The following is a 13,538-nucleotide window of genomic DNA, read 5'->3' as shown; positions in this document are numbered from 1 at the left end:
TTGAAAGACAAATGAAGCAAATAAATGCAGTTTTTAATCACGTCTGTTGTGTTTAATTAAAGCATGGGTCTTGTATGACTTCTCAAATGAACGCAGTGACAGTGTTACTGCAGTTACCACCACATACTACGTGAATACACCTTTAAACAGTTAGGCTTACAGACTCCTGCATCACTACGTTGCTGCAGGTACCGCAGATTTACTGAAGTCTTAGACGAGATGAGGCAGATTTACTTGTACTGAGGCAGAAAGATGATAGTGAAAGAAGAGACAAGGGGATAACTCCAAGATCTTTGCAGTACCATTCATGTCAGTGTGCTTCAGAGCTCTGGGGCCTAATATGGTAATCCTGGCTCTGGTAGCCTGGCCTGTGGCGCGGACCCTGTCAAGCAGCACTACAATTTCAAGTTGGAGGGTCAGCGCAGTGGAAGCGGTGTTAAAGTGGGCTAATCCCACGGACATGGTACTGTCCCTCTAGGCCAGCGCCGCAGTCTAATCTGTGTAGAGACTGAAGGGCAGAGAACCATACAGAAGAACCAGGATAAGCTTGCACGATTCAGCAAAATTCATCAGCTGGCACCTTCATGGATCATGAGAAGTGATAATCCTCCCGTCATTCTATTGTTTTGAAATTCCTGCAACGTTCAATTTAAGGTTTATATTATTGCTTTTGGTTGATAGCTTGGGGATCGAATTACAGTCAGTCCAAATACATTTTAATCATATCTCTTTGTCCACATTAATCATTAATCCTCAATTTTTTTCTGTGAGCTCTGAAATAACAGACCTTTATGTCTTTTTTTTTTTTCCAATCTGTCACCCAGAGTTCAACAGTTTTATTTGACAGTAGGAAAAATGGATTTGTTCATTTGTTTCACACTTCCACAATATTTGATGTGAACAGCAGCTATTCTTCTGCAGAATAGCTGCCACATACTGTAGAAACGATTCAACTGCCATAACAAGCAGTGTGCTGTTTTTCTCTGCTGTCTGATACGCTACATGACATGTTCTGTAGTCTCTAAGTAGGAAAGCTTTTTACCAACATGAAGTTTGCCGACTACCACGGGGACAGGCAGCACCTGTCGATGGCTGTGCCCTGTGTGACTGATGCCGCTGTCAGTCAGAACAGGTGAACGTACCTTTCATGGACGTACATTTTATGAAAAATCTCGAGCCGCAGCGAGCAACGGCGACAAAGAAAGTGAATTAAACTAAGCCTCGTGCCGTCACTTTTGCTAGCCTTTAGACTTTGACCCATTCAGAATCATTTGTATATCTTGGCAGCTTGGCCAGGTAATTGATGCCATTCATTACATGATTGAGGCGGGTGTTTTTGTGAGGTGAGTGGAGGTAGCCAAGGCACTGCTGAGAGCAACTTAGACTGTGATGATTGATAGGAGGCGAGCTGCATAAAAGCTGGAGTGCTGGTTCCCTAAATGCAAGTGAGTGTTACTCTCATTGACGGCTTGGGGCGAAGCCATTAATAAACCCTGCAAATGATGATAGCTGTTGTATTGATTCTAGTTTGCACCCTTTATTCCACTGGCCCGTCTTCCTCCAATACTTTGCCTCAGTAAACACAGGCATCGAAATTGTTGACCTGGGCTGTCTCTGCCATTGATCACGCCGTTGATGTTGGGACACAACACTCTCTTTGTTTGGGTGGTGGCTTAATCCATTCACAAAGCTTGCTGATGGTACAAGGCGGATCAATACAGGAGGAAAAATGGAAGTATGAGATTAAAAGTTATAGATTTATCCCTGAAGAATGTAGCAATATCCCACCCGGCTCCTTTGCAACTGATTGACCTGAATACTACCAGAAACCAGGAAATGTGTGCTATGTTTCAAAACAAAATCCTGCAGGTGAATGGCGCGCTCCTCTGTGCGCTCTCAGTATAGTGCACGTTTGTTTCCTCACATAAAAAGCAAAAATGAAGTGCTTCATTTTGATCACGTCTTCAGCAGACTGACAAAAGAACAAATGAGAAACGAAATTCCAGAGTTACAGCGGTTCACTCACCGCTGGCTGATCAAACAACTGTTTCTCTGCATTCTGCAAACATTTCCTTTTTTTCCCAGGCTTCAAATCCGATGCTGCTCTGTCTCACCCACACGCCTCTCCGCCCGTCTCCCTCTCTGTTTCAGCTGAGTCTTAAGCGCCTCGTCATTTGTAATGGAAATGACACGCCCTGAGTCAAAGTGACATTATATCAAAATTTGATCCTGTGATTCCTGCCAGGCTGTATCACTCTTGCTCTGTTCCTCATTCAGAATCAAATTAGAATCACTCTTGCTGAGCCCCATAACTTCAAAAAGAGTCCAGTCTAATGTCTTCAATAACACTTGAATTCCTGAGCGCTAGCCGACGTCTTTCGCTCGAGTTTCGCTGAGAAAGTTGCAGACTTCCAGACCTCTGCGGTTAGTTTGAAATCTGCCAGAGAAAACGGTGGGATTATGTTCCAACTTTTAAACGGCAACAAAGACATGAAAAGCTGTTTGTTTTTCTCCCATCCGCTGAAATGGCTGCCTCCTCTTATACAGGACAAGCTTTAATGGCATCGCCTCAGCTCCCTGCTGTTTGTCTTGGAGACTGATGAGCAGCGTCATGTTTTTATGAAGCTGTGAAAAGTCCAGGCTACTTCAAGTCAGGTGAATGAGGATTGAAATGAGGACAGCTGAAGGGAAAATGCCCACTTGGACAGAAATGCAAACCACGCAGACTTAGCTTAAAAAAAACCCCACATTAATCAGCATATTGTGGAATATAAATCCCAATGGTGAGTGCTTATCCTCAAAGAAGATATTTTTTAAATAAATGCTCTGAGGAAAATCCCTGCCCACAATACATTAATACACGGCAGAACTCTTCTTTTCTGCAGCTGTAGTTTGAAAAGCTTTTGGTTAGGAATGACTATAATTCTTCTAACATTCCCTTCAATTCTCAATGTTTAGCCAAGCCTAGACATTTTCCTGATTTCATCAGGGCTAATAGGACAATTGGAATCCTATTTGTGTCTCACTGTGCAGCCTATTACCATATGGAAATCTGGTTCAAAATACAGCTTCACTGTTATTTATTTTTTATTTTTTTGCTAAATCAAATTCTGTTCCTACCATCAAGGTTATTTCAGCATACTGTGTATGGAGATTACTTATCCTCGATAGCCGGTGGTTGGTTCATGCCAATGTTTTCCTCTCACATCAGGCACCAAAGCCCCTATTCATCCCTCCTCGTGACAGCGCTCTCCCTGCCTCGCTAACACAAGGGTGCCTTTCCCTTCACTTCCATATTGATCCTTCAAAGGTCCTTGTGCGCGGATGAAATTGCATTTATCCCCCATTAGAGGAAGCATGCGGTTTTAAGAATTTGTTGTGACAGTGGTGAACACCACAGAGTAATAAAGTTATTATGGAAATGAGACAAAAGGTTGGTTTTCGGAGTTACAAGAGCCCATGGACTCACTTCAGAGTCTCTTAGCTGATGTGTGAATAATCTGCTTGGAACAATATTACTCCAGTCGCTGTCTTTAAACTTTAAATACAGATACAGCGACAGATTATTCATACCTGAATGATAAACAACACTAAGGTGTTGAATTTGGCTCCTTTGGGGTCACACAGTATAATATGATTCATATCCACGTTTTTATGAAGGTATCTAAAATGTCCCAGTATATAATGAAACTGTTTCAAGGCAGTTTCAATGAATGGCTGACTGTTGCTCTTTTAAAGGACATTTCCACCTGAAACAAATAAAAGTGTGTTAAAGTTAAAGCTGTAATGTAAATGAAAAGGAGTCTTTTTTTGGTAAATCTGCAGCATGCCACAAAGACAGACTGTGGTTCAGCAGGCGAAGAACCCGTAAGCTCATTTACTTTCTGGCTTCATTAGTAGGTTAGCTCACTAGCTTGCTCAATAAGTTTTTTTTTTAATTAATATTTGGAAAACTGCATGTCTGTGCACTGCGCTGTAGGAAAGCTCTTGGGACACCAGGTGGGTTCTGTCCGGATCAATGGCTGACTGCTTTCCTTGCTTTGACAGAGAAATAAGGAAATTGAGGAAAATCATTCAGAAAACAAACGTATGTGCCAAATATAGATTTTTCAGAATGGTTGACTAATTTTTAAAGGCTACATGTGTTTTCAGATATTGAGGCTGATAGAACTCTTGTCAGGTTTCCTGCAGCATTAGGTGGAACAATACTGGGAGTGTGCTGAGGCCAGCATGTACATATTCACTGTGCAACAAAGAACTATAAGTGAACATTTCCCTGCCACTTGGCCCATCTCTTGAACCTTCTGGGAAAACTGCTTATTCCTGGGGAACAATACATCTTTGTTGGTGACCTAATGCGGCTATTGAAGGTTGAGCTACAAAGAAAAAAAAAGCAAACCATATTTCTCTCCATAATGAATAGCCAGAGTCACAATAAAGATTCAATTCAACAAAAATGCATAAATTGGATCTACAGTAGGAGTTTGTGGGTTTTAGCTAAAGCTGAAGATTCAGGTTAGATGAAAAGCTGAACAGTATTATCTTTCACCTGCTCATTAGCAGGAACCATCTTGAAAGAAACATTAGTTCTGAAGGAAAATGTACCGACAGATGTGTTTGTTTCCTTTTGGACTGTGTCATACGAGACTCCACGCTCTGCAATGTTAGACGCTCCACACAGCGAAGTCTGATGCAGATTGTGTACATGACAGAAACTCCCTTGCATTACCAAAAATAATGATTTGCTCTATACCAAGGTCACTTCAGCCTTTTTAAGCGCCCTTCATTATACAATTACAGATACAATTGTAAGGCCGCGCCTGCCTGAGGTCAGCTTTTCTTGTTGGGAAACTAGTTTCAAATGTTCATTTCCACAGACAAACGCTGAAATATAATTGAATAGAAAAAGAAATATTTGAAAAACGCACATGACAGTAAGCAGACCAATTCCTGGCTTTATACCAGATAAGGTCTGAAAAAAGCATAACATGAACTGATTTCCACTCGCTTCTTTACATATTTCCTGTCCACAAACTGTGTTCAAATGCGCTTCGTCTCCTTTTCGATTATTTCAGATTTGTGAGATTATGCAGTATTCTCCTTGTCTTTGCCTACGTTAAATCAAATCACTTCAGTTGCTGGAATGACCTCATTATCCCGGAAGAATCAATAACTTTAACTCACTAACCTAATTTAAAGACTAATTCTGCTCTACTCAGCCACTGGCTACATGGGCTTGGTATTCCATATACCAAGTGTGCAAATCAGGAAAAACTACACGATGTCGCTTCAGCCAAGACTCACAACAAAAATACTAAAAATTCAGGTAGTTCCAGTTGGAGTTTTTCACAGTGTGGAAGGATAAAATCCCAAAACTTTGCCCCTGTTTGGGGTTTGTTCCCAGAAAACAGGTTCATCTGTCGTTAACTTTGTCTGTTGCAGTGTTGGGTTGGTCACCTGGCACATAAAAAATGCTGTGTTTTATTTCCAAATGTTCCAAGATTATTTTCAAATGCAGTCGCATTGATTTGTGCAGACTAATCACTTAACAATTCAGCGCCCAGGCCTGAGCAGCGGCCACCCCAGCCGACCAGGAAAAGATTTTCTGTTGATATAAAGCAACAAAAAGCTGAGGAAACAGATGTCACAGTTCCACCCACACTGATTAATTGCCACGTGGCCTCTGGGGGATGTAGTGCAAAAAATGCACGGCTAAAAATGCTGCCGAAAAAATGTGTTTTTGTAGGATGAATATTTAGTGCAGGTTCTTACTCGCAGCAAAGCTGTGTGTGTAAATGGCCGATGAAAGAGGGAGAAACCTTCAGTTTTCTGTTCTGACCACAGAGCAAAGTGAGTCATGAAATGGAGCCACAAATGTCCACCTTCTAAAATCTACTGGATGACTTGTCCTGTTATTCGCAGATTCTTGAGATGACGCATAGAGTTTAATGGTGTTATGTGAATGCAGTCAGAGGTCACTGTATTAGACTTATGTAATGGGTGTTAGACATGTTCTTTGGATGTGCTCATTAGAAGTGTTTTAAAATTAAAAAAAAAACTTCACAGCTCTTTCCTCCACACACAAACACAATACACGCCTTTTATGTGAGAAGCAATTCCCAATGCCTCACAGCTCCTTTGAGGAATCACCGTCCCATGAGGAGACTTTAGAGGCAGTTGATGGAAAAACAAAACGTCGGGCAGAAACACACAAATGGCACGCGACAAAGCCGTTTTTCACCTTTTAAACAGTACAAACACGAAAGACCGAGAACAATAACACCACAAATAGCAGATATAAACAAAAAAAGTAAGATACGATAATGAAAGAATAAAGAAATATGTGTGCCTCATTCAGCTTTGTGTATATAGACTCAGTGGCCACTTTATTAGGCACAGCAACGCCATGAATTCTACCTTTACAAAGATAAAATGCTCAGTTTGGATCGACGCCATCTGAGAAGTATTAATTTAACTACATGTTTGTGACTGAGGTTGTCGTCTGTAGTGGTGTAGATCTGGACTTTATTACAGGTGTTTCTAGTGTTTTGCCCACTCCCCTTACAGACACAAGGGAGGGATATTAGAAACACATTTCAGTATGAATTAACACCTCTCTGACAAGGTCAACAAAAGCTGATAATCAACACAATCAGGCAGAAACACTGTCTAACATCTAACACAAACTACATTTAGTTTTTTGGTGTTCACGTGTCCATAGTTTGAAAGTTAAGAAATACAAATATAAATGTATATAAAATATGAATATCCACACATACACAATATACTTGCTATACTATAGTATATACTATACTATTTGGCATGGTTAATCTTTACCAATATTTTTTTTTGAAGTACAAATCATGACTTTCTGTTTTGTTTTAACACTGTGTTATTACACAGCACGTGACTGACATGTTTGCAAGCTTAACTTCTGTGTTTATTTTGAAGTATTTATGCAGCTAGTTAGCATAAATTATCATTTGTAATTGCACTACTCGCTCTTGTAAGTCATTTCAATAATAACATTATTGCACTCTAGTTGAAGATATGAGTAAGAGTCTAACACAGGTTGTCATCAAATCTTTATAATACTGAATAATACAGCATGCAAACCCGGTCTAATGATGATAATGTGAAGCCGTTTAGAAAGTGCTTAGTGGAAGCTGAGAAAATCTTATCCCTCCGACAAAAGTGATATTGATATATTCTAATGAAGAGGAGCCGTATGGATTAGTTACAGAATTGTAATCCAGATTAGTTGCATGAGCTGTCCAATTTACATTATTGTCTTATGTTGTCTAATTGAATTCCTTTCCTTCTTAACAGTTGGGAGAGACAAAAGCAGATTTACAGTAAGTATCTCTCAAAATCCAAGCCTTTATCCCTGCAACCTTGTTAATACTTTTAAATGAGCTTTTCCAAAAATGTCCAAAGCATAGAGCTATTTCACACCTGAATGAAGTCTGTTACATCAGTCCCTGCTCCACAAACATGTTTAATGTGTTGCCTTTTATCATTCTTGTCCAGTAATTTGAGTATCTCCTGTTGTTGGATGCAATGTGACACCCAGTGTCATTTGAGCTGCATTTTTAGGCATGTGACAACACATCAGCCTATCAACTTGAAGCAAATGTGGTATTGATCTCTTTTAGTCAGTATCTTTTTTTATCTTTTTTAATTCCCCATGTAATTATTCATATACTGTATTAGCTTAGCAGCCGCTAACCTTATCTGTACCAATTCACATTGCTTTTTGTGGCCAATTTGTGCAGCATGTACCGGGTACTTCAGGATAAATTAAACCGCAGCATCCCCCGTAACCTCCCCCACACCCTAATCCATTGCTTTGGTTTCCTGCACTCTTGATTGGATCGGCAACACATGCATTCACTAATTCTCTTCACTTGGATATGTACTGGCGTACATTTACATTACAAAGTAAAGCTACTATATGGAGAAACACTGTCATGTGTGTTTACCTTTGAGTTTAAGTACAGCACGATGCCACGTGGAGTACTGATGTTACCTTCCTTTTCTGCAGGGTTCTGTATCTAATATTAAAGATCAAAGATCAAGCAGCAGCATTTCATTAAGAATATTGGCTTTTATGACACCTCTGCATTAAGAGTGATACATAACTATTACGTCGCTGATAGAAAGCCCCTGAGTGAAAGAGAAAGAAAAGCAGAAGAAGATGAGTGATGATCATTCAGTAATTTGCTTTGCCCAATTAAGCAATGACAAGTAATTGTTTAAACAAATTGCAACAGGATATATCTGAGGCACTCAGGGGTCATTTGCATGATGTCAAATAATAAATAAAGACATAACTGGCTGACACACTACACATGGGTGTGAACTGCAGATTAAAAGGCCATATGGATAGAAGCGGGAACATTGCTGAGTGCGCTGTGATCTCTTTCCTGGGCGATGGTGGTCATTTAGAATACAGATGTTTAAATGGGTCCCTGTAGCTCTGGGTGAGGACGTGCTTTTCTCTAATGTAATCACCAAATCCTGCAATGTTTCTCCATCAATTTACCTTCGTATGCCAACATGCATGGCTATTTTTAAAGGCTACAACTGGTGATTTGCTATATGTTTCTCAGTGTCCTCAAATTTAATAAAAAGATGGAACTCAAGAATGAATTGATCTGACTTTGTCCAAAAACGACACATCATGGTCCTTCATTATGATGGACATGGGCACTGTCGTCTATTTCGAGCCCACACACATCTTGCTGCTGTAAATAGTCGCTCATATCAGTCCACTGCAGAAAATAGTCCCAAACAAATATGCTAATTAGCCCCGTTTGAGTAATATTTGCTAAAAACTGCAGTGCCCGGCTTTTTTCCGAGGAAATTCTTAAGCCTTTTTCAAAGGGAGAGTGTACATTCATGAACTGTTTTTGAAGATTTACGTCTTCAGTAGGAACAAAGGCTTTGAGGTGAGAGCAATACACAGGGCAGGGAAGGCAGAAAGTATTGACAGACGGACTAACACGTTGCTGGTTTTGGTGTTTTCATAGGATTTGTTGACTGTAAGAGAAAATTAATATCAGCAGCCTCGTTCTTGAAAGAAATTATTCAAAGAAAGAAATTAAAATGAACTTAGAAGATCTTTGTTTGAAAGGATCAGTTAATATTGTATAATTAGCTCAACCTCCTCGTATCACAGTTCATATTTTGCTTTGTTACCAGGCACAACCTCACCCCAGTCTAATATTGTCTGTTCTCTTTATCTACAAATAAATCACCCAGGAGCGATGCGGAGTTGTTTGTGTTCCCCTTTTCGTCTTCATTTTACATTCTCCACATGCGCTTATTCATTCCGACTCTGTGGCTAATGCTTGTAATCCTCCTCGTCAAACAGGGAAGGCAGTTACTCCATTAGCAGGGTTTCTCATGTTGATGTCAGGCAGGCCATTGGTTTGCAAGGGAATCTTGTTAGGGTTCTTATTGACATTGTGTTTCATTAACTTGATTAATGACATCTATTGGGGCGTGCTCCACAGTAATCAACATCTCTGCAGAGAGGGGCTGTCTGCAGTCAAGGATGGGACTCTCTGGGCTTCTTCTGGCCACACTTGACTGGCCTCTCCGTGTCCTGCTCGTTTCCTAAAGGCTGCACTCAAAAAGAATCTTATATTCATAAATACCAAAGCAGTAAGAGACCATGAAGCAGACCCAAGATGACCATTATGAACTTTCCATTTCAGAACAACTATGTATGTTCCAGAAAATAGGCCCTTTGAAATTAAGGAAATAAAGCATCTCGCATCCATATCAGCCAGGAATACATCACTTAAGATGTTCCTACTGAATTATTTAGTGATATACAACGAGTGCTTATTCTGAGGCTCATAACCTCATCACCTTGCTTGCTTTGATTTCTTTAATATTAAATATTAGCGCAAGATGCAAATTGCCAGGTGAAAGCACTCTATTAGTCTGATACTAATGAAAAGGTCCAGAGAATATATTGTCCAATACTAGTTTCATAATCCTGTACGACACTCTAAAAGTATTACACTGTCAACAGGATAGTATCTAGGTTAACATTTGAAGAACAACAGACACTTGCACATTCTCACACATCAGATGTTTCCTCAAGTGGGCTTTATAAAGCAAAGTGATTTCTCTCTCCAGCTCTGTGTATCCTACATCTGCTCTTATATCTCTCCCTTTAGGAGGGATCACATCCTGGGTCAGTGCATTGGAGATGAGAAGCTGCTCACCTCAAGTACACAAAGAAGGGAAACACTGAAGGCCACCGATTCCCAGCTCTAGGCACTGTATGCCGGGGAGGAGAGATACAAAAGCCGAGTTCAAAAAACCCCACCTGGAATTCATATTTACCTTTCATCATCTGCTTTTTACCCACATTGTACTGAGTTATATTTGCTAGCTCTCTTAAGGGGGAACGCTGTGCTGGTACAACTCCAAGCAGGTGGCTGCAGGGCTGCCAGGGTTGTTACTGTGGGATCTTACTCAGATAATTTGCTTTTTCAGCTTATTTTCTTGGTACATTTAGCTCAAAACAATGCTATCTGGCGAAGTAAGTGCGCAAGTGCAGCAGTGAATGAGCAGTATGCTTGCAATATAATATATCAATCTAAAATCTTTCCTTTGTTTAGGGATTTGCTCTCTTAATACCATAAAAGTACCCTATGGACAGCATTGCAATTAGGAGATCAAACTGAATGCTAATCACTTGGATGGAAAATATCTAATAATTAATATCTGTTGCTTTTTCCGAGCCAATTACTTTGATTTGATACACTCTGATTGGAGAGATGTATATCCACTCAGAGCTGGAATGAACCTGGAGTGAACTATATGATGTAGGGATGCCAACAGTTAACCACTGAGAACATTTTGGCTGGTTATGCTATGTCAGTATATAGCTTCATTTGCACACACACACAATCCTCTAACATTCTCGCTCAGTCTGGGGCTAACAGCTCCCTTAGTCTGGGGTAAGTGCAGTGTGAAAAGCCTATGAGGTAAAAAATGAAGCGTGTTAAACAAAGTGGGAACATTTCATCCAGAAAGGAAACAAAGTCCAATGTAAATTGTGTGATTTTCCTCTTCAGTTTAGTGGAAGTACTTGCATTATGCTGTACCACATTAAGCACAAGCACCTGGCTGCCATGTCCGAGGATGGCTCAACGCCAAAGATAACATCGCTGGTAGCCGGAGGGAGACGAGGCCATCACCTAGTCAGTGTGCCAAATGATTGAGACCCATATGCTGCCAATCAGTGGGAAGAGGGCTGATAAACATGAATAAAGCATAATAATAATACATGAACATCAGTGGCTACAAAGATCAACAGCACAATGACCAGTAGTCTGCAAGTCTGTGGCTTGGAATGTGTCTTCTTCCTTAATGATGGTTTCCATAAGCCTGAAGTCTATAAACACATATAATTCTGTTCCTTTTATTCGGACAGTAAATGAGTTTTTGAAAACTGAGCAAGAAGTTTTATTGAAAGCTACAAACTATGAATTCCTCATACAGCAGTTCTGCCTTGGTGCTCAACAGTGGTCCCTGACTCTAAATCATGCAGCAGTGCAGTTTGCATGACACTGCAGGTAACTGCCAGTGTTTTCATTGTTTTCTCACGCACCATGTATGGCACTATCAAATAATTCTACTGTCCAGATTCTTGGAAATACTTAGACGAGACACGCATACCCGAGTTTTCAGCCCTGACTAAATCTCTAGCATGTTTTACCCAGCATCACTAAACTTCCATCCCTCAGCCACTCTATGCCTGACTTGTGCCCAGCCGATTAAGTGATCAGAGAGCGACAGACATAATTGATGAGCAACCACGGCCAAGTCAGTCTCATTCTGTCCAGGCACAGTGCAAGCCAGAGACATGACTGGGGCACCTTTAAGTCTCATCCTTTTTAATTACACCTGTACTTAGCCAACCAAAACACTCAAACTCCAGGGGAACTCCTTCAGTGGAGTAATTTGTTTGAAATGGGTAAACGCGAAGGGAAGATGTTCCACGGACTTGTACAGTTGGCCAAGTGGAAAATCTTGATATGTGTAATATCGAGAGGAGAAATTCGCTTTTTCCCTCTCTCTACCAAAAAACGCTGGTTATACCTGTACATTTAGCTGCCAAGCTGATTTTTAAACAGACTGAGGGCTTTGGGTTACTTGAGTCAATGATTTTGAAATAAAATCCCCTCTAAGGGCACAGACGTGGTTCAACTCCTGAAGCCCAATTCATGACATGAAAATAAGCAAATGTGTGAGGAAGCATACCTTTGTGCAAAAAGAAAGAAAAGAACGACAAACTTTGCACTCTTTTAGTGTATTATAGTGTAAGACTAGATGACATACAAACTCCAAAACAAACTCAGACTCCAGCACACTGCCAACCTGTCAGGTTACTTACACATTCAGCAGACACAGAGCAACATGAGCATCCTGCTGGAGTCTTCACCATCTCCTCACAAAACCTCTGCTTGATGCTCAACTCTATTAAACTAACACTACTTTAACTCGGCTCTGTCTAGTTCGTGGGCAGGTAGCGTCTACTTGACTTGTCCAAGCTGCTTTGGAAGTGGCTGCCTGCAGTAAACAGGATATCGCTAAGAGCGTGGCACTAAAGACACCAACACCCTGCAACGCTGGACACTGACTGAACAGAAAAGCTTCCAATTAAACCAGTACAACCATAACAACCACCAACTCTGAGTTCTGACATCTGGACTGGCAAAATACACACATCTGCTGAGCTCCTGCTCTAATGAATCGGGTATTGAGTCTGTTTTCTCTCCTCTCTCTATCTTATCAGCACAGCATTGAACGAAACATTTAGTTAGCAGCTTCTCACTGATTAACGTTAATTCCTAAAGTAAATTAATGTCATAATTTTTTAACTTTAGCAGGCCTAAAAATAAAAGTAAGCAAAGAATCCCGACTTTGTCTTCCTAATTCTGACCTTGAGTGTCTGTTTGGACGTCTTGGTCTATTTTTTCCATGTAGGTGTGTACAGTAAGCACCTTATGGTTTATGACAGCTCTTCATTTGAAGGTGCCACTGAGGTTGCTTTCAGGATTAAATCTTTTACATGACTATCAAAATATTATTCAAGAAGTTCACATTTCTGTTTTTGTGTGTATTTTGCAGTTAATCTGTCTCGTGTTTTGTGTCTGTAAGTCATTGTTATGGCTGCCTGTCGCTGTCAGGACACTCTTGAAAATGAAATATGTGCCAACAATGAGGTTTCATCTGTTAAATAAAAGATAAAATGAACACAGTTTTAAAAAGCACATTTGAGTACACAGCAGTACTATGGCAAAACAGACGCAGTGTAGAAAGCATCTGGTGATTATAACTGCTGGTGAGAAGAAGCCGTAAAAGTGAGTAAAGGTTGTGAAAGGCTGCAGTGGATCTTTGTATCTGCTGGAGCTTTAAAAGTATTCACATCATGAGCAAATGTGGAGCTGTAACAAACAGTCATGCTGTGCTGTTTTCAGACCTCTGCGTGTGCTCTGATGACACGCCTT

At 40.5% G+C, this 13,538-nt stretch overlaps 1 protein-coding gene across 1 annotated transcript in view; it reads right to left on the bottom strand.

Annotated features, from left to right (window-relative positions):
* Window positions 1–13,538, bottom strand: part of LOC139329251 (metabotropic glutamate receptor 4-like) — a 152,054-nt gene that overhangs the window by 55,283 nt on the left and 83,233 nt on the right. The window lies entirely within an intron of this gene.

Source organism: Chaetodon trifascialis, chromosome 3 (genome assembly GCF_039877785.1).
Source record: "Chaetodon trifascialis isolate fChaTrf1 chromosome 3, fChaTrf1.hap1, whole genome shotgun sequence".
Taxonomy (NCBI): domain Eukaryota; kingdom Metazoa; phylum Chordata; class Actinopteri; order Chaetodontiformes; family Chaetodontidae; genus Chaetodon; species Chaetodon trifascialis.
This window is presented reverse-complemented; position numbering and strand designations above follow the sequence as displayed.